Source organism: Dryobates pubescens, chromosome 1 (genome assembly GCF_014839835.1).
Source record: "Dryobates pubescens isolate bDryPub1 chromosome 1, bDryPub1.pri, whole genome shotgun sequence".
NCBI lineage: Eukaryota > Metazoa > Chordata > Aves > Piciformes > Picidae > Dryobates > Dryobates pubescens.
Window position 1 is genome coordinate 39,500,886 of NC_071612.1, and position 20,763 is coordinate 39,521,648.

Consider the following 20,763-nt stretch of genomic DNA (forward strand, 5'->3'; position numbering starts at 1 on the left):
AACAAAAACTGGGGAAAGATAAATTTTAAAAGTTTAAAAAAAATAAGGGAAAATGAAGGGAATAAAAAGGAAGAGAAAATAAGAGAACAAAGAAGGGTGAAAAGACAAATGAAAAATAGGGAAGAAAGAGAAAAAAGGAAAAATAAGAAAAGGAAAGAAAAAGTGGAAAAGAGGAGGAAAAAATAAAGTAAGAAAAAAAAGAAGAAAAGAGAACAAAAAAAAAGGAGAAAAAAAAACCAAAGAAAGATAGGAAAAGAAGGAGAAAAAATAAGAAAAAGTAAGGAGAAGAAAGGAAATAAACCAACAATTTAAAAATGAGGGTAAAAAAGAAGGGAAAGTAAAAATGAGGAAAAAAGAAGGAAATAAAGGAAAAGGAAGGAAGAATAAGGAAAAAGAAAAGGAAAAGAGGAATAAAAGAAGGAACAAGAAAAATGAAGGAAAAAAGAAGGAAAAGAAAAGGAACAAAAGAAGGAAAAAAGGGAAACAGGAGGGGGAAATAAATGGAAATGTGAAAAGAGGGGAAAAGGTTAAGAAGGGGAAAAAGAAGGAGGAAAAAAGGGAAGGAAAAAAGTTAAAAGAAAAAAAAAAGAGAAGGGAAATAAAAGAAGGAAAAAAAAAAAGAAAATGAAAAAAAAGTTCAGTCTTTTAGTTCCTTTCCCTAAAACACTTCTTGTCTGCAGACAGTGTGTTTTGCCAGCTCACTGAACAAAACCTTTAACGTTTCACCAGCTCAGCTGTCACTGGTTTCCACTGGGACTGTGCAAACATGCATGGTGAGAGATTTGCCTCCATTTCAACACTGCTGAGCTCTAAACCCATGGCAGCAGTGAGCACCCCAGGAATTGGGACAGTCTGTCCTTCACATTTCAGAGGATGATGGTGGCAGGTAGAATGTTCAATGAGAAACCAGGGGATTCTTCTATGATTTGAGCTACACTCAAGCAAGAATGATACATATAATGTAATCCTGGAATTCCATGGAAATCCTGGAATCCATTTCAAATCATGACACCTTTGCAGTAAACTATTGTTCACAAATCTAGAAAACCCACAGATGCTCTAGAAAGCACCAATACATTAATTTTATAAGACACTATGCAGACTGGCCCTGTGTTTCAAATTTGAGGTCTGAGCACTGCCCAGTTTTGAATTTGATAGATTTCAAGTCCTTATGGTAGAAGGAAACAAAAACATCTATCATCCCCACTATGGTCACTATAGGATGGAAAAGTTTATACAAGGCAGAAAGAGAGGAAACAGCAGCTGCAACCACTTATACAAACTATGAAGGATAGAGTCCGCACCATATGGTTTAATGGCCATGGTGGTGTTAGGCTGAAGGTTGGACTCAATGATCTCAGAAGTCTTTACCAATCAAAATAGTTCTATGATTCTATGAAGTCATGTACAGAATCACAGAATACCAGGTTAGAAGGAATTCCAAGGACCATCTGCTCCAACCTTTGATTAACAAGTCAACAAGTAGAGCGATGGGTGGAGTTTCAGTTCGAATTTTTAACCTTTTATTCTTTTTTCTGGAGGATGCAAAGTTTTATATAATACTAAGTCTTCCAGCAGCAGGTAGGTCAACAATTGGTTGCTACAAATAGAAGAAAATTCTAAGGGAAGAGTCATGGGATTCTCCATGGTGAGCTTTCGACCTTTGAAAGTTTCCTTCTGTTCTCCAACTGAAAAGTGCTTTGATAGCAGCATAATTTAGAGCTAATGAAAGAACAGAGAAGAAAAAAAAAAACCAAGAAAAAAAAAGGGAAAAAAATGGGGAGAAGAATCAATGCTCCCTAAAAGAATTTAGAATTGCTGCTGCTTTTGCTAATGTGGAAATAGTAGAAACCACAGAGGAGGGTTAGAACTGCTCTGTCAAGATATCTTAACTACAATACACAATTTGAATATGTTTTTCCCAGAGATGCTCAGTGAGATCATAAATGTATCATGGGCTGCATCACAAAAAGTGTGACCAGCAGGATGAAGGAGGTGATTCTTCCCCTCTACTCATCTCAGTATTGCATACAGTTCTGGTGCCCTCAACAAAAGAAGGACATGAAAGTTTTGGGGGAGGTCCAGAAGAGGTAGGCCTGGAAACAGGCTGAGACAGTTGGTGGTGTTCAGCCTGGAGAAAGGAAGACTCTGGGGGAGACCTTAGAACAGCCTTCTAGTACCTGAAGGGTACTTGGAAGAAAGCTGGGGAGAGACTGTTGACAAGGGCTTATAGTGATGGGACAAGGGACAATGGCTTTGAGCTGGAGGAGGGTAGATTTAGACTGCAGGTTATGAAGAAATTCTTTACAGTGAGGGTGGTGAGATGCTGGAACAGGTTGCCCAGGGAGGGTGTGGATGCCTCCTCCCTTGGAGGTGTTCAAGGCCAGGTTGGATGGGGTCTTGAGCAACTTAGTATAGTGGGAAATGTCCTTGTCCATGGCAGGGGAGTTGAAACTAGGTGCTCTTGAATGTCCCTCCCAACCCAAACCATTCTGTGAATCATTCCTTTCAAGGAGTATTCAGAAGGAATTCCTTTGTTGGGCTGAACAGGAATCCTAGAAGCTTTCCTTACTGGTCTTGAACTATTTTGGAAGTATAAAGTCCCTTTGCAGCAGTCTGTCCTGCAGGAAGTCTGTATTTATTTTGTATCTGTAGTTTTATACTTAAAGGTAGGTGTTTCTTTTTTGTTTGTTTGTCTGCTTTAATTATTGCATTATTGTTAATTTTCTCCAAAGAAGTGAATAAATAAGGTTAGAAAAAAAAGGTAAACATTTTTATTCTGTGACACAGTTTTATATGTGAGAAACTAACTTTCTTTTGTCTTTTTATTTCTAACTTACGGAAGTAATGATTTCCCTCCTTAGAAAGACTTTTTAAGTACATTAAAAGATGTGCAAGAAAGGGCAATATTTCATATATTTGTTGTTGCTTTCAAATAGGGCTATTGAAAATACTTGCAAATAGAAGTTAAGTTTTCAATTCTGCAGTAATAGCTGCTACTCTTATTAGACTGACCAAGCTCAGAGGATCTTTCTCCTAATTCTTCACACTGAACTTACATTTATTTCTTCATATTATTACTGTGGCACCTGGTTAAGTCCCTCCTCAGCTTTCCCTTAGCCCCCACTTAGGTACTGGAAGGCTTCTAGAAGGTCTCCCTGAAGCCTTCTCTTCTCCAGGCTGGACAACTGCAACTCTCTCAGCCTGTTCCCATAGAGGAGGTGCTTCAGCCTTCTGATCATCTTGGTGGCCCTCTCTGGACCCACTCCAGCAGTTCCATGTCCTATTGATTTCTTTTTTTTCTTGGAAAATACAGATTCGCTTAATATGTCAAAACTGTTACTACAAAACAAATTGTAGGTCTAATACTAATTGGAAGTAGCTCAGGGAACTGCCCAAGGACACAGAAAGAGAAGTTGTCATCATTAAGGAACAGTGGATTTGACTAATTCAACAGATTTTTATAAACAGGAGGGAAAAAATAACATACACACTGTGATTTCCCATTTCCTTTACAGCTTTTCATCCCTCCTGACATGACAAACACAGAATCATAGAATCATAAAATGCTTAGGGTTGGATAGGTCCTTAAAGATCACCCTTTGGATAATATAATCTGGGTAAATATATTAATATTCTTAATCATCAGCCATAAAACATACTGAGTTTTTGTATATTTTAATGATTAAGACTAATTGTGCCTCTATTTTTTTTTTTAAACCCAGAGAATGCTGATGTCTCACAGACAAAACAAATGCAAGAATGGAGTGGTTTAGTGGTCGTGGGGGTGTTTGGTAGAAGGTTGGCCTGGATGATCTTAGAGATCTTTTCCAACCTTAATGATTCCAAGATTGATGTGAAATTACTCTACGCACATGTGTATGCATGTTAAGTGTTTATGTAAGTCATATTAGAGCTTTAATTGTGACTAACAATGTTTAAGTTAAGAAATTTAATCAAGAAAGCCTGAGCAGTGGAATGTTGATACACAGCAAGTACTGTTTACTGTTTACTCTTCATGAATACAAAAAACCCCTCAATAAACAACATTCTTCACGTACTCCAGTCTTCAGTTTGATCCTAATCTGTAAAACACAGAATCAAAGAATGGTTTTGACTGGAAAAGACCTTTAAGGTCATTGAGTCAAACCATTCTCTATCTGTACCAACTCTGGTTCTAAACCACGTCCTGCAGCACCACATCCCTGCATCTTTTAAATAACTCCAGGGATGGGGACTTGAACACCCTTCTGGGGAGTATGTTCCAGTCTTTGAAAGTCCTTTCAAGCAAGAAGTTGCTCCTAATATAAAAGCAAAACATCTCCTGGTGCAACTTAAGGCCATTTCCTCTCATCATATCTCTGTTACTAGGAGGAAGAGACCAACACCCACCTGGCTCCAACCTCTTTTACAGGAATTGAACAGAGCCAGCCTCCTCTTCTCCAGGATGAATGACTCTAGTTCCCCCAGCTGCTCTTCACCAGACTTGTTCTCTAGACCCTTCATCAGCTTCCTTGCCCTTTTCTGGACATGGTCCAGCACCTCAATGTCATTCTTGGAGTGAGGGCCCCAAATCTGAACCTGGTTCTCAAGGTCTGGCTCATCTGTCCTGAGCCCATGGGGACAAGCCTTCACTGGCCCTGCTGGTGACACTATTCCTGATCCAGGCCAGGAAATTGGTGGCCTTCTTGGCTACCTGGCAATATGCTGGCTTATCCTTAGCTGGTGTCAACCAGCACCCCCAGGTCTTTTTTTGCTAGGCAGTTTCCAGCCACTCTGCTTCAATCCTGGACTGTTTGTTGGGTTATTGTGACCCAAGCACAGGACCCAACACTTGCTCTTATTGAATCTCATCCCATTGCCCTCAGCCCATCAATCCAGCCTGTCTAGGTCCCTCTGCAGGGCCTTCCATCCCTCAAGCAGATCAACTTTCCCTCACTGCTTCATGTTATCTGCAAACTTGCACAAGTTCCCTCTATCATCTCCTCCAGATCATTGATAAAGATATCAAAAAGAACTGGCTTCAGCACTGAACTTTGGGGAACATTACTGATGCCCTGGCCTGAAGTTCTAAAGAACACTCCACATTAATGAGACAAACAAGAGGCAAGGAGGATGAATACTGTGATTAATATTGCTGAAAAGTTAATAAAATTATGGTTATCTCATCTACTTATTGCAATTCCCAAAGCAAGGATGCAAGCTGCACTTTAAGGAGAAACTGACTACTGCATTATTATTTTGCTTCTACTCATTGATGCAATTCCATCAGTAGCATTTCATAGCAAAATGGACACGAGAAATTTTCAAGTGCTGACAAAATCAGGCACATACCCATGAGGCAAGAGGAGAGGGTTATGCTGAGCTTTATTGATTTTCAGTGCACAACATTAATACAGCTCCATCTGCCAGCTCTGGGAATCAACATGGAAGAGCTGCTTTTACACAAATAAGCCCAGTACCCATTCAATTTGTCCTTAAAAGCAAAACAGCAACCCTAAGCTTTTCCTGGTCCCTTAACAGGGAGAGTCCATACAAGATATGCACTTAGTAAAAAATGATAGGATGACAGGAAATGGCCTCAAGATGCACCAGGAGATTTTTAGATTGGATATTAGAAGAAACTTCTTCGCTGCTATCTGGTAACAGCATATGGACTTATTCCTAATTATACCTTATTGTGGGGGCCTACGAGAAAGCTGGGGAGGGACAGTTTCCAAGGGCATGTAGCAACAGGACAAGGGGCAATGGTTTTAAACTAGAGAAGAGTAGATTTAGATTGGACATTAGGAAGAAGTTCTTTTATTATGAGGGTGTTGGAACACTGTAACTGGTTGCTCAGAAAAGTATTGGAAGCCGCATGCTTGGAGACACTGAAGGTCAGGCTTGATGTTGCTCTGAGCAACCTGATTTAGTTGGGGATGCCCCTGCTTACTGCAGTGAGGTTGGACTAGGTCACCTTTAAAGATCCCTTCCACCCCAGTATATTTTGTGATTCTATGATCATATGATTGCATAGTACTTGCTAGATTTGTGGTTAGTATTTGCATTTAGATTACTCCACGATACAATAGAATGAGAGGAAGTGGCCTCAAGTTGCACCAGAAGTTTAGAATGGTTATTGGAAGAAATAGAATAGAATAGAATAGACCAGACCAGGTTGGAAGAGACCTTCAAGATCATTATGTCCAACCTATCAACCAATCCAACCCACCTAATCAACTAAACCATGACACCAAGCACCCCATCAAGTCTCCTCCTGAACACCTCCAATGATGGTGACTCCACCACCTCCCCGGGCAGCCCATTCCAATGGGCAACCACTCTCTTTGTATAGAGGTGTGGCCTAACCAGTGCAGTGTACAGGGGCAGAATGACCTCCCTGCTCCTGCTGGCCACGCTGTTCTTGATGCAGGCCAGGATGCCATTGGCCCTCTTGGCCGCCTGGGCACACTGCAGGCTCATGTTCAGCCTACCATCGACCAGCACCCCCAGGTCCCTCTCAGCCTGACTGCTCTCCAGCCGCTCTGACCCCAGCCTGTAGCTCTGCATGGGGTTGTTGTGGCCAATGTGCAGAACCTGGCACTTGGATGTGTTAAGTCTCATGCCCTTGGACTCTGCCCATCTGTCCAGCCTGTCGAGGTCCCTCTGCAAAGCCTCTCTGCCCTCCAGCAGATCAACTCCTGCCCCCAGCTTGGTGTCATCCACAAATTCTTCACTGCTATCTAGTAAGAGCACATGGAATTATTCCTAACTATATATGATCATGGAGATGATCAGATCTCAGAGAAAACATGCAATTCATTTTACCCCAAAGGGAAATCACCATTTCTTCCTTCTTTTAACTGTATTTCATAATCTATTTTTTTCCCTTCATCAACAGAAGTCACCCCACTACTAAAGACATACTTCTTACAGTCCCTATTAATTGAGTCCTCTTAAGTTATTCTATGATTCATTATTTTTCTTAGTCGTTATTAATTAATATTTCCCTGTCCAACGTAGAAAATAAAACTAAATTATACTTTCAACTCATGAAGAACCCTAACTGGGGTTTCACAAGCTCATGAAGAACCCAGAGCTTGGCATTAGGGAGAGACTGTGGATAGACTTTGTGAATGTACCCATATAATTGCACAAGCTAAATCATGACACTTTGCCACCACTACAAGAGATATTTTGCCTGAATTTCCTAAAATTTGTAGTTTTGCACTGTATTTTATGGTGCCTCACTTTGCTTGTAGAATCACAGAATGGTAGGGCTTGGAAGGGACCTTCAGAGATCATCAAGTCCAGGATAACCCAGATCAGGTTTTACAGGATCATGATGTCCAGATGGGTTTTGAAAGTTTCCAGAGAAGGAAACTTTACAACCTCTCTATGCAGCCTAGGCCAGTGATCTGTCTTCATCCAAGTTAAAAAACCCAACTTCTCCTTCAGTTCAAGTAAAACCTCCTGTGTTCTAGTATGTATGCATTGCCTATTGATTGTCTTATCACTAAGCCCACTGAGAAGAGTCTGTCCCCATCCTCTTACACCCCACCCTTTAACTATTGATCAGCACTAATAAGATCTCCTCTCAGTCTTCTCTTCTCCAGGCTAAAGAGCTCCAGGTCTCTCACCCTCTCTCACTAAGAGAGCATGGTTTCTGTAGAGCAGTTGCTATCACCTTTGCTATTCTGTTGGTTCAAATTCTGATGCACCTGGACTATAGTACTGGAATAGAAGAGTTAATCCTTTTTTTATGTTTTACTGAGAGGTCAGGTTGCAACCATCAACCCCTTCTCAGCCAGCTCATTCTGGACAGAAAGTGGATGTTCTGAAGTGTAACTACTAGAAAGAGCTGGCAAGTCTCTCTCCTAATTACTTAGCACTTAGATAAAAATAGAAAGATTCCATCAGGCCTTCCTGCTGTCACAACACCTACATCCCAAAAGAATTAGGATTTTGAAAATATTTTAAACAACTGCAAAATGAATTCCAAGGAGAAACCAAATGATAGAGTCACAGAATCATAGAATTGTTTTGGTTGGAGAATAGAATAGAATAGAATAGAATAGAATAGAATAGAATAGAATAGAATAGAATAGAATAGAATAGAATTAAGCAGGTTAGAAAAAAACTTTAATATCATCAAGTCCAACCTATCACCTAACACCATCTTATCAATTAAACCATGACACCAAGTCCCTCATCCAGTCTCCTCTTAAACACCTCCAGTGATGGTGACTCCACCACCTCCCTGGGCAGCACATTCCAATGTCCAATCACTCTTTCTGTGAAGAACTTCTTCCTGACATCCAGCCTAAGCCTCCCTTGGTGCAGCTTGAGACTGTGTCCTTTTGTTCTGGTGCTGGTTGCCTGGGAGAAGAGACCAAGCCCCACCTTGCTACAACCTCCCTTCAGGGAGTTGTAGAGAGCAATAAGGTCTCCCCTGAGCCTTCTCTTCTCCAGGCTAAGCAACCTCAGCTCCCTCAGCCTCTCCTCATAGGGCCTTGTGCTCCAGACCCCTCCCCAGCTTTGTTGCCCTTCTCTGGACACATTCTAGCAAGTCAACATCTTTCCTAAACTGAGAGGCCCAGAACTGGACACAGGACTCAAGGTGTGGACCACCTCTAAGATCATCGAGTCCAGTGTATTAAGCAGCATAAAAAAATAACCTAAACTCCAAGCTAATGTAAATTTTATATTTTTTGAATATTTCTGCTCATTGGTTCAGCATTAGCTTGGGCACTACTCAAAATCCTGGAAGATCAGGAAATAAGGTTTTATTTTGCCTTAACTCTCAAATCAGTTGACTTCCCACTTTAGTGACATGTAATGTCTTGAGTTATTCACTACAACTGCAGCTGGCCAAGAGACAATACTGTAGACCAGAGAACCATTGAATTGTTTTGGTTGGAAAAAATACCTAAGATCATCAAGTCCAACCATCAAAACCAACACCACTGTGGCCACTAAATCATGACACAAAGTACCATGTCCACACACTCTTTGAATACCTTCAGGGACAGAGACTCCACCACCTCCCTGGGCAACTCGTTCACAGCATCACCTAAGTCAACTAAAATCACCTAGTCCAAGCCCACTGCTTGAAGCAGGGCAACCTGAAACACTTCTCCAAGGGCTGTAATCAGTCAGGTTTCTAACATCTTCAAGAATGTAGACTCCACAGCACCTCTGGAGAGACTGCTGTATTTGATTAATTTAATTGATTTTAAGAAAATGGATTTTAAAACATATTCACACTCCACTGTTCCACTGCCCTGCCCCTCCCAAAGTAAAAAAAACCCCGAATTTCAGTTTGTGCCAAAGCACAAAAAGCCCTGATGATGAGTCAACCCTAAATAATATTCTCATTCTTATCAAAGGGAAGTCAATCAATGTCAAGCTGCTCATAAGCCTAACAGAGTGACTCTGAGATATGTACAGGTAGATCTGAAAAACAGGCAGAAGAGATACATCAACTCATCACAGCAATTCAAAGTGTTTCTTCAGCATTTGAATTTTGATAAAACATGTCATTATCCTTTTCTTTCTATTCATTCTTAATTGCTGGCAGCTAGTTGGAAGCCAAACAAAATATTAATGAACAATTGCTGTTCAGCATGAATAGTTCCAACCCACACAACTCTTTCCCCAATTCAAATCACATATTTTCACTCTTCTGCATTTATATCATTGTGGTTAATACAAAATTGGCAGGAAATTAAATTAAACAGGCATTATTGTTCAATGAGAAGGCTGAAACACCTCAGAGAAGTATTACAACAGAGGAGTAAAAGAGGAGACACAAATGGAAGAATAACCAATATTTTCTTTTAAATTTAGAATCATAGAATCATCAAGGTTGGAAAAGACCTCAAAGATCATCAAGTCCAACCTGTCACCCAACACCTCACACCTACTAGACCACGGCACCAAGTGCCATGTTCAATCCCCTCTTGAACACCACCAGGGACAGTGACTCCACTACCTCCTTGAGCAGCACATTCCAACAGCTAACAACTCTCTCTGTGAAGAACTTTCTCCTCATCTCGAGCCTAAACTTCCCCAGGCGCAGCTTGAGCACAGAATCATTAATGTTGGGAAAGACCTCTAAGTTCATCAAGCCCAGCCATCAAACCAACACCACTGTGGCCACCAAAACATATCCCAAAGGACCATTTCTACACATTTTTTGAACACTTCCACTGATGGTGACTCCACCACATCCCTGACCACTCTTGCAGGAAAGAATTTTTTTCCCAATATCCAACCTAAGCCTCTCCTGGTGCAACTTGAAGGCATTTCCTCTTGTCCTATCACTTGCTACTTTATTTGATTAAGCAAAAATTAATTTTAATACATCAAGAATTAGTAATATTGGCAATTTTAAACAGCAGTAGGATAGGAAAAGATACATTCTGATAGTACCTTTCTGAATCAGGAATCACCTGTGATGAACCAAGACTGGCTAAATACCAGCTACATGGGAAAGGCACTCCATCATTACTGCAATTTATTTGGGGAGTATTTTTATGAATTTTAGTTGCAGTAGTGAACTCCTGGGCATGAACCAGAAGCATGGTTTGTTTGTTCTGGGTAAATAGGAAACACAAAGCCACCAATATCTATTTTTGAATCATAAAGCTGTTTTGGTTGGAAGACTCCTCTATCACAATATCACAGTATCACCAAGGTTGGAAGAGACCTCAAAGAACATTGAGTCCAACCTGTCTCCACAGACCTCATGACTAGACCATGGCACCAAGCGCCACGTCCAATCCCCTCTTGAACACCTCCAGGGACGGTGACTCCACCACCTCCCTGGGCAGCACATTCCAATGGCGAGCTACTCTTCATTCTCTAAGGTCATCAAGTCCAACCATCAGCCCAACAAGACCATGCCCACTAAACCATATCCCAAAGAGCCATGTCTACCTATTTTTTTAACACCTCCAGGGATGGTGACTCCACTGCCTCCTTGGGCAGCCTGTTCTAATGTCTGACCACTCTTGCATGAAAGAAGCTTCTTCTAATATCCAACCTAAACCTCCCCTGGTTCAGCTTGAGGACATTTCCTCTCCTATCACTTGCTACTAAGGAGAAGAGCTCTATCCCCACCTCAATCCAACCTCCTTTTAGGGAACTATAGAGAGTCATGTGGTGTCCCCTCAGCCTTGTCTTCTCCAGACTAAACAATCCCAGTTCCCTCAGCTGTTCCTCACCAGAGCAGTCCTCCAGACCCTTTGCCAGCTTTGTTTCCCTCCTCTGAATTTGCTCCAGCACCTCAATTTCCTTCTTGGGGTGAGGGCCCCAAAGCTGCACATTAAGATTTGCTATTCAGGGATAATTTTTCTTAGTGCATTTTACATGAAGGGCTTCTTTACTGCAACGTTCAAATGTCCATTTTGCATTCAGTGCTTTTCTCAGATATCCTCTCTTGACTGTTATCCAGATTTGCCTTCCTGAATGACAACAGCAGAGCAGCCCAAAAATCCTTTTCTTTCACCTGGCTAAGTTCATTAAGTAGAGTGGAGAAATAAAAGGCATGTCCATTATTTCCATAAATATCATCAGAGAAGACACCAATGATAGGAAGAACGTGCATTTCTCCATGACACAATGCTCCTTTGTGATAAAATCATGATATCAAAATACAATACACCAGTTCATTTAGAAAAAAATTAAACAAGGTCTGCAAGGCTTTTAAATGAAGCCAGTGTTCTTAATGATTCACAAGAGCTCTTCTTGGTAGCTATCAAAAGGTGAGCCTAAAGAAACAGGGAATAAATTAGAATTTGTGGTAGAAATCGTCCAAATCAGTCTATTATACTCATAAAAATATATTTGTGCTCTCACTTCAGTGTCCTATTGTTTGAGAATTAGAAGAATCAAGCATTTATGACCCTGAAGTGCTCTCGTATTTTTCTACTGTAAGAAAGAAATGTATGAAGGAGGACTTTTTCTGCCAAAGAACAATTGGACTATTAAATAAGATTTTTATCCTATTTCTTTCTATTTTTTTTTTCCCAGGGGAAAAAAAAATAAAGGCAGCTTTTCCTACATCTTTCATGTAGATTAAACACCACTTCAGTGCATTCAGTATTTTTTCCCAGAACTCATTGCATTGGATTTCAACTTTTGCTGTTAGTTTGCATTAAATGTTTTTGAATACATCTTTGTTTTGCCAGATCTACTGCTGGAACAATATTCCTCTAGCCAAGAGTCATTCCAGTGTCTACTCACTACTTAGACTTTCACGATGCTTAAGGATCTTTACTGTCAAATTTTTCTCTCTTATCAGGTTCATAGGTTCATGGAATGGTTTGGGTTGGAAGGGGCCTTCAACATCATCTAGTTCTCAACCCCTGCCCTTCACTAGACCAGCTTGCTCAAGACCTCATCCAGACTGGCCTTGAACACTTCCAGGGAGGCAGCATTCACGACCACCCTAGGCAACCCATACTAGTGTCTCACCACCCTCACCATAAAGAATTTCTTCCTAATGTCCAGTCTAAGTCTACTGTCCTCAAACTTCAATCCATTCCCTCTTGTCTTATCAAAACATTTTTTTTCCTTTCTTAAAATATTTGGAGAATCTCTTTCTGGAGGTTTTTGTTTGGATTTCTTTTCTTTCTATTTTCCAGCAGAGAATTTGCACCCCACAAGTAGGACAAAGGTTATTATATCTTTTAGCTCCTGCTTTTCAGCATCAGCATGATTTCATTCTGCTGCACTGTGCCAATAAAGTTTTTTATGGCTGTGAAAACAAAAGATAATCTCTAATTTCCATCCTACCAGCTCTGTCACCCAAATATGGGTGTCCACTTCTGAAGCCTCCAAAACAAGAATAACATGGGGCTATTAGAGCAGGGAGAGAGGAGATCACAAACCTGTCAGAGGACTGGAGCACCTCACCTACAAAGACAGGATGAGAGTGCTGGGGATGCTCAGCCTGGAGAAGAGAACACTTCAGGAAGACCTTCTAGCAGCCTTACAGGATTTGAAGGGTGCTCCAGGACAGCTGAAGTGGGGCTTTTAACAAGGTCATGGAGTGACTGTACAGTCCACAATGGCTTCAAACCAGATTTAGATGAGACACAGGGAATAGTTTTTCCTCCATGAAGATGGTGAGGCACTGGAATAGGTTACCCAGGGAAGCTGTGGGGGCTCCAAGCCTGGAAGTGCTCAAGGCCAGGCTGACTGGGGTCTTGAGCAAGCTTGTCTAGTACAAAGTGTCCCTGCCTATGCGAAGAGAGTTGGAACAAGATGATCTCACAGGTCCCTTCTAAATGAAACTATTATATGATTCTATTTGCATATCAGCTCTACAAGTCTTCAAGTGCCTGGTTGATGAATGTATGTACATTAATTATTTGATCCTTTTTCTTCCAAGAGCTATTGCTGAATTTTCCTAAGTTTTGATGCTTTAGCCTTCCTTGTTAATACAGGACCAAAATATTTTCTTGTGAGCAGCTACTAAAAAGAAATTCTTCTTGCTAATATTAATAATTAACCTTTTTAACAATGACGGTAGAGCAAGAAAATCAAAAGGTGAAACTTAAGACCCAAAGAGTCCCACTTTGAGGCAATGGATGTATTAATAATTCAAATCTTTATTGATGGTTTTTTTTTCCCCTTTGTTTGTCTAATGAGTTCTATACAGAGTACTGTGGCCTGTTAGCACTATCTACAAAGGATTTTCATCTGATCTTATCAGCAGGAATATTTTTCACTACTTAGAAGATGACATAGCTTCTTGTGCATCAATGCTTTGTTAATACTAGAGCCTGGTGTTCTGAAAGGTCCATATATGCTGCAGCTATCTGGATCTAAGATTTCAGTGCTGTTCTGGCCAAGATTCCTACGCAGACAGAATTTCTCTTTGTGCAGGGAAACAAAACAGAGAAAGCAATTTTTTATACATGGTTGTGTCTGCATTAGCAAATAGAGATCGATTTCTGAAGCTCATTCCTTCTGTGAACTGAAATATTAATGTGGATTCACCCAAAGTGCTGTATGGAATATGATAATTTATATCTATTGTGAGCTATTCTGTCCTTCTAAAGGGTTTCTCTTTATATATAGATTTTTTTTTTATATATAGATGTTTATATATATATATATATATACTTAAATATATATATGAATGGAATAGATTGCTGTGCCAGAACCTCAAGTGATATGAGTATAAATATGAGTATTACATAATTGTATTAATTGTCTCTATTACATCATATTTTAACACACTTGGATTACAGAAAATTAATATGTGTAAGACAGCCTTTCTAGTACCAGCCTTTAGCTAAGAGTAGCTTTGCATAAATGGCTTTAGAAGTAGGGTTATGAAGCTACAACTGCCATTTTAGTGCCTGATAAATAGATTAAAGAATTATATTCTTTTTCCTTTCAACACATTATATTTGTAATGTTCCAGATTCAAAGAATCTGCTAAGGATCTTAACCCAACTATCAAATAGTAAAATGGTTTCTCTTAGAACCAGAGAATATTTTGGGATGGAAGGGTCCTTCAAGATAATCTAGTTCAAATCACCCTGCCATGGGCAGAGACACCTCCTACCAGACCAGGATGCTCAAGCCCCCATCCAGCCTGGCTTTCAACACTTCCAGGCTTGCAGCCTCCACAGCTCATCTTGGCAACCTGTTCCAGTGCTTCACAGACATCATGGGGAAGAATTTCTTCCTCACATCTCATCTCAGTCCAGCTTCTTCCACTTGGAAGTCATTAAAAGTCCCTCACCAGCTATTCTGGAGCCTACTTCAAATACTGGAAGGCTGCTAGAAGGTTTCACTGCAGCCTTTCTCCAGGCTGAATGAGTCCAACTATTTCAGCCTGTCTTCAGAACAGAGGTGCTCCAGCCCACAGGTCATCTTGGTGGCCTACTCTGGACCCACGTGCTGAGGAAACTAGGAACACTTTTCATGCGATCACCTGAAAAAGAGTGTCAAAACCCATTTCACATCTTGCTTAGGACCCATTCTAACAGGTTTTAATAGGAAAAAATTAGAAATATTTTAGAATAGAATAGAATAAACCAGGTTGGAAGAGACCTTCAAGATCATCGTGTCCAACCTATCATCCAACCTAATCAACTAAACCATGCAACCAAGCACCCTATCAAGTCTCCTCCTGAACACCTCCAGTGATGGTGACTCCACCACCTCCCCGGGCAGCCCATTCCAATGGCCAATCGCTCTTTCTGGGAAGAATTTCTTCCTAACATCCAGCCTAAACCTCCCCTGGTGCAGCCTGAGATTAGATATCATTATCATATCATATCACTGTAACTAGATATCATTAACCCAAACATCTCCTCAGTTAAAAGCATGACTACACCAGTATCATGTCCCCAACAATTTTAAAGAGTTGAAGTGTAGAATTGTAGTTCATCAATCTGCAGTCATCAATATGCAACCATACAGTAAAAATGGAAAGTTCTATCTCTGGTTGATGGGAACAGTATGCATGTCAGTGATCAGAAATACAGAATGGTGCAATGTTTCCCTTTTAAAAGATTCAGGTAGTCTTCTCCAGTTCCTTTCAAGATCTTTTCAGCAGAGCTCAGCTATGGCAAAATATTCATGGATATTTCTTTGGGTTGCTTTCATTGCTCATAGGGAAGATGTGTGATTTTTTGTTGTTGTTGTTAACAGAAGCATGCATTTGCTAAATGTTATGTTCCTCTAGGTTCTTTAAGGCATTCTGAAAATTGAGTAGTAGAATGAAAAAATACTGCAGGCCTAAGAAATGGCTGTGTTTGATTGCATATCTCAAATAAATACAACAGACAACAAAGGATTTATGAAACATTTTGTTATGTAGCTGATGAAGGATGAGTTTAAAATTACACTTCACTAGACTCTACAGTTTAGTTTGTCACTGCATAATCATCCGTGTCATAATTGTTTACAAATATATTTTTTTGTGATGCTAAGAACTTTCTCAACAGGCTTCATGAATACACTGCTGTGAGGCTTTGGATTGGGTCTCAAGTCCTACAAAGAGTTTACAAACTGAAGTTCATAGAATCATAGAATTGTTTTCTCTGGAAGAGACCTCAAAGACCATTGAGTCCAACCACCACCCAATACCACCATTAAACCATGTTTCTAAGTGCTACATCCTCATTTTGTTTCAGCACCTCCAGGGACAGTAACTCCATCACTTCTCTTGGCAGCCTGTTTCAGGTTTTAAGGGTGTTTTTCACTCCACAGCTATAAACCAGATAGTTGACTTTCAAAGTCACAAGGAGAAAACTAGTCTGATGGATTTCCTCGAAGAAACCTTCTCAACATGCTCCATGAATACACTGCTGTGAGGCTTTAGCTTGAGTTTCAAGTCCTACAAAGAGTTTACAGACTGAAGTTCATAGAATCATAGAATTGTTTTCTCTGGAAGAGACCTCAAAGATCATTGAGTCCAACCACCAAGCAACACCACCATTAAACCATGCTCCTAAGTGCTATGTCCTCATGTTTCTTAGGCACCTCCAGGGACAGTGACTCCATCACCTCTCTCGGCAGCCTGTTCCAGGTTTTAAGGGTTTGGGGTTTTTGCTTCACAGCTATAGACCAGATAGTTGACTTTCAAAGTCACAAGCAGAAAACTAGTCTCAAGGATTTCCTGGAAGAAACCACAGGCCCACAGAAATGTACTGTTAAAAGTGGTCTGGATTATCTTTTCAGACAGCCAAATTCATGCTTATTATGACCTCTCTCAAGTGTTTGTCCAAGAATTTTATTGAGACACTCAGCCTGATGCTTGTTCTCAGTTGCAGGGAAGTTTTAAATATTAAACACCATCTAGATAGATTAGTGTGTAAAATTTCCAAGTTGAGCTTTGCAACTTTCAGGATTAATGTTGCTACTTTTTCTTCATTTACTTCACATGAAAAAGTAAGATCAGAGAGGTCAAATCCTCAAATGGTGTAGATAACATTCTCTTGTCTGACTTTAGGAATATGTTCTTTTCCCAACTAAGACCAAGATGTTTGGCTTTTTCTAAACAGAAGAATGTGATGGGCCAGCAACATTGTCATGTCTGCAGACCTGATTGAATGAGGCAGCATGCACTTCAGAGAGCCAGCTGGCATTAACAAGAACACTTTTTGGTCAATGCCCTCTAAAAATAAAGAAGTATCAATCTCACCAAGAGCAGGCCCATATTGCAAAGTCCAGAATTCAGTGTCACTGCCCCATTTGATTGCTTTTATGGCTGCCACTAAGCCATCTGGCCAACAGAATTCTTTAGCACTCTATCAGCTTTATGTCTGTTACTTTCAAAGCACAAATATTTACACTTGAGTTTTGGCTAAACATTCTCCTCCATAAGTGGTAGAAACAAAATGTTTCTCTTTCCAGTTCAGGACAAACAAAGGGAAGAGCCTGGGGAGATGTAGTGGGAAAGAAATTCTGAGCAGAACTTTCTTCCAAAAAAAATTAATTCAAGAACTTTAAAGTGAAAAACAAATTCAATACTTCATAGCATTGCATAATAGAGTAATAGAATGGTTTGGTTTGGAAGGGACTTTCAAGGTTATCTAGTTCCAACCTCCCTGGGCAAGGACACTTTCCAATAGACAAGGCTGTTCAATGCCCTGTCCAATCTGGCTTTGGACACCTCCAGGGAGGGGGCATTCACAACCTCCCTGGGCAACCTCTTCCAGTGTCTCACCACCCTCGATTTAGACTCACATCTCACATGACATTAAACACAAGTGTATTTCGAGGAGTTACAAAGTCTTTGTACCCCCACAGATTGAGATAGAATTGTGATCTCTTCATATACGTCATACTCAGCTTAATAAGTAATAATCAGTAATTAAATACAATTAATAATGTAGTCTTTACCTTCTTGTTGATACAGAAATAGGTTTAGATCAAAAAAGCCCTTTTTTTTGTCTGCCAACCTACAGCTATTCAAGAATCTCTAGGTTTTTTTCCCAGTGTGATAGAATCATGAAGTGTCTTGGAAAGGACCTTAAAGATCATCTAGAGCAAATTCCCCTACAATGGGCAGGAACATTCCAAGTGTTGGAACAGGCTGCCCAGGGAGGTGGTGGAGTCATCATCCCTAGAGGTGTTAAAAAAATGTGTGGACATAACACTTTAGGCCATGTTTTAGTGGGCATGGTGGTGCTGGGTTGATGGTTGGACTTGATGATCTTAGAGGTCTCTTCCAACCAAAGATATTCTATGACTTTATGATCTAGTGGCCAAAACTGGGTGCTTAGGGAAAAATACACCAGGTAATTCATCTATAATTCTGTAATTCTACCTCTTACTAGACCAGATTGCTCAAGGTTTTTGTTGAAGAAAAGAAAAACATCATAGTTGTATTCCCTTTTTTAATTTGAATATAAATATGTTCCCTCTTTTGGGGTCATAGAATCATGGAACACTTTTTATTCAAAGGGAGCTTAAAGATCATCTAGTTCCAACCTCCTTGCCACGGACAGGAACACCTCCTGCTAGATTAGCTTGCTCAAGTCCCCAGCAAACACAGCTTACAATATTTAAAAGAGTTTATTGAGGTTTGACATCTCTTCCATGAGTGCCACTTCTCTATATAACCCATAAAGGATGATTAAAAAAATAAAAATAAAGAAAAAAAAGGATAAAAAACCCCCACAGAACAAGCAACTACATTTTAAGCTCCTGAATTGTATTTGCAGCAGCAAGCTGATACATTGCTTGTTCTTTTGTAGGTTGCTTCCTTTTCAAGCCATTGTAAATTGAAAGGAAAGCCTTGGTAGCAATAGACCTTGAGTCTGCTAACCTATTCTCCAACATCTGAGAATAAAATAGGAACACTTAACTCTGAAGTGAGCAAGCACAGTGAAATATGTCTCCTGGGTAGGATGGGTCTGTAGTAAATGAACAAAAGAGTACCTGATAAGGGTTTAAGGGGCATAGTTAACCATTAACCTCAGCTAGTGAAGCTCCCTGCTCTTTAGAATGCATGTTTTCAAATTCCCAAGGTCAGAAAACATCCTATGGAGGTGAGTGTTTGAATGAGCTCCAGAGGACTGGAAAGACAAAACAGTACTGAAATACTCAAAGCTAGTCCTTTAGAAAAACTAATTTACCTTCAAAGATGAGTAGTGGAGGAGATGTATTTTAAAATAAACATATCTAAAGTATTTAATGGAAAGAGCATGGAGAACATGCATCGAAGGAAATGTGTTATGGGATGAAGTCTGGAGAAAAGGTGGCTGATGGGAATCCTCATTGCTCTCAACAACATCCTGAAAAGAGGTTGGAGTGAGGCAAGTGTCAGTCTCTTCACTGTAGTATCAAGTGATAGAGTGAGAAGAAATGTTTTGATTTGCACAAGGAAAGGTTTAGGCTGAGTATTAGGAAAAAAATTTCTACTGAAAGAGTGCTCAGGCATCGGAGCAGGCTGCCCAGGGAGGTGGTGGAATCACCATCCCTGGAGATGCTTACAACTCTGTAGGCTTGATACAACTCTTCAGGACATGACTGAATGGCCTGTTGGGTTGACAGTTGGACCTCATGATCTTACAGGTCATTTCCAGCCCTCATGATTTTATGATTCTAAGAGCAGTTAATAATTTTTCTCCAGAAACTAACTTTTGCTGTTGTTTTTGAGTAAGAACAGCAGTCAGTTGTTCCTTTCTATCTGCTGGAATTTTACAGGCTTTCTCTTATTTTGTTTTGGTTTGTGGGTTGGTTTAGTTTTCATGCTAATTTCTATTTCCTTTCTTCGTGCACTTTTTATGGCAACGTTGATTTCTTCTACTGTTTAGTGGAGAGATTATCATGTACATTCTTTCTCAGAGCTGCAACAGGACATTTCTGGGCAGAGAAACATCAAAGTATAACTGAAAGAATAGCAAGCAGGTCTATTCAACACAGGAAACAAAGAGAAGAGCAAGAGAGTCCTTGCATCCTCAGGCTGGTCTTAAACCGGTTCAGAAGACCCGCAAAAGACTTGAAAATCTTGTAGAACAAAGGGTTATACAACCAGTAGGGTTTTTTTAATGATCTTCATTAGAAATATTAAAAGGGACAAACCACAAATCTAGAAGAAGTTCAGATAAATATTTACCAAATTGTTACACGCATTTGACATCAAAGCATTGCTTCCAGTCTCACTGTCTTTTCTCAGTGCAACAACACAAGATCTCTGTAGCATGTGTATTGACCCAATCCTAACTATAGCAGATATTTGCATTGATTTGCATCCCAAGCTTTCCATTCAGAATAAATTTTCCATGGAAGACTTTGCCATGTTTTGTTACAGGTCAATTAAATCATGCTGGTTGAATACATTGGCTCGGGTGCTTATATGAGGAGGACATGGAACTGTTAGAGCAGGTCCACAAAAGGCCTTGAAAATGATCAGGCAGATGGAGCACCCTTAATACAAAAACAGTCTGAGAGAGCTGGGCTTCTTCAGCATGGAGAACAGAAGACTCCAGGGCTCTAGCAGCTTTTCAGGAGCTGAAGAGGGTTCCAGGAGAGCTGAAGAGGGCCTTTTAACAAAGGCATGGAGTGGCAAGATGAGAGATAATGGATTCAAACTGGAAGAAATTTGACTTAGATGAGATATGAAGAGAAAACTTTTCTGCAGGAGAGTGGTGAGGCACTGGGACAGGTTGCCCAGAAGTTATGGAGGCTGCAAGCTTGAAAGTGTTGAAAGATGGGAGGGCTGGGGCCTTGAGCAAGCTGGTCTAGTAGGAGTGTGGGATGTCACCATTGGTTATGGACCTCAAGTTCTATGTTGATAATCTA

At 40.3% G+C, this 20,763-nt stretch overlaps 1 protein-coding gene across 3 annotated transcripts in view; it reads right to left on the reverse strand.

Moving 5' to 3' along the window:
- The window catches only part of PCDH7 (protocadherin 7), a 245,517-nt gene that overhangs the window by 125,810 nt on the left and 98,944 nt on the right, over positions 1 to 20,763 (reverse strand). The window lies entirely within an intron of this gene.